We start from the raw sequence: 1,810 nt of genomic DNA on the forward strand, positions 1-1,810 counted from the left end.
ACATTCTAACAAAATCGTATACATTGAGATACATTCTAACAAAATAGTAAGACTTTAAAGAAATGGAAAAAAGAAATCCTCTGTAGGGCCTCCAGAAAGGAATGTCACCCTGCCAGCCCTGTGGGTTTAGTCTCACAGGATTGCTCTGGACCTTTGACTGCCAGAGCTGTCAGATGATAAATGGGATTTGTTTTAAGCCACTGAGTTTGTGTTCACTTAATACAACAGCAATAAGAAACGCACACAGTGGCCATTTTAGTTTCAGCTTCTGTCTGTAGTTTTGTGAAAAGATTTATGGAGATTTCATAACACCTCACCACTGCCATCTTGCTTTGTCTAAGATACCGTTTTCTAAATTTTGATTTATCTAAACTTTAGCGCACTAGACTAAGTTGACTGCAAAGTATTGAGTCTATTTTCCTCCTCCCAGACCATTATTGGAAACCATATTTCAGGGGAAAGCGCACAGAATTCATGATACTGGCCTTTAAACAAAATGTATTTTTTATAGAAAGTATTCTGAGCAGTCTCACTCATTGCAAAGGAAAAGGAAATTTGTGTTCAGTCTTTCTCTCCTTTTTACCAACACACTGGCTAAGGCTGTTGAAATCATTTCTGGGTGTCTTTCCTGTAACACCTTTGTCCTTTTCAAAACCATTCTAGAGAAGGCACAGACATGAGGTGGTGAAAATAGCCTGTTTATGAGTAATAAAGAAGGAAGTACAATTGCGTTGGCCTTTAGAGATTCAACGTTTGACCCACCAATTTGAAACTGTATTAAGAGATGAGTAAACACAGGACTTTTGGAAAATATCTTTTCCAGTGTAGTGAAGATGGATGCTCAGTTGGTGATGTGAAAAATAGACTCACATCGTACAGTGAAATGAGATGATTAGACATGTGAAATTGATGGTGGCACAGGCGTAAGAGATAAAATGTTCTTTTCTATGCTCTTCCTAACCTCTCTTACTGTGTTCAAGCCTCTCTGCTTAAGATTTTTTGGTTTGTTTGTTTTGCAGTTTTTGACTGGGGCTGGGTTTGAACCTGCCACCTCCAGCATATGGGGCCAGCACCCTACTCCTTTGAGCCACAGGCACTGCCCTCTGCTTAAGACTTTACAAAAATCTGTCCCATCTTCTTTGCCATTAGAGGACACACTCTCTTCACCACACCCTCTGCTGGTGCTGGAGCCCAAGAGAAGGTCAGGAAGGGATGGGCTGCTCTCCTCAGCCTCCCCTTGTGCCTTACATCAAAAGCCTGAGGGGGACAGTGACACAGGACTGTAGGAACAGCCACCTGGAACTTGAAAATCTTTGTACAATGCATGTCTCTGTTCTGATTTTGATAAAAGTCTCATATCAGAGGAATAGCTTCAGGCATGGTGCTTTTTGGATGCTGAGTGTAGATTCCAAAATTGTAACTCAAATCAAACCAAATGCATCTTTGGACCTCATGTACAGATTAATTCATGCTGGTAGAGTGAGCTTTGGTATGCTGAGTAACAATTGAAGAGTCTGTAACTATTAACATGCTCACCCCTGAGTCCCGCATCCAAAGTACTCTCGGATCGCGACCCACAGGTTGAGAACCTTGGACTAGAGAAAGGCAGCCATCTGCAGAAACATAGTGCTGAGCACAAGGTCAACACCGTGATTGCTAATTAACTTAAACAAATCTAGCATGTGGCTTTGGCCAGAGGTTTTTGTTTGCCTCCTCCTCTGATGTGGCTCAGCAGGCTGTAAGACGTGATGATACAGTGTCATCCTGTCCTCTCTGCAGCAGACGCGATGGCACTGAGTTCCAGCACACA

Source organism: Otolemur garnettii, unplaced genomic scaffold, assembly GCF_000181295.1.
Source record: "Otolemur garnettii isolate 467f Iridium unplaced genomic scaffold, OtoGar3 scaffold00065, whole genome shotgun sequence".
In the NCBI taxonomy this organism is placed as follows: Eukaryota; Metazoa; Chordata; class Mammalia; order Primates; family Galagidae; genus Otolemur; species Otolemur garnettii.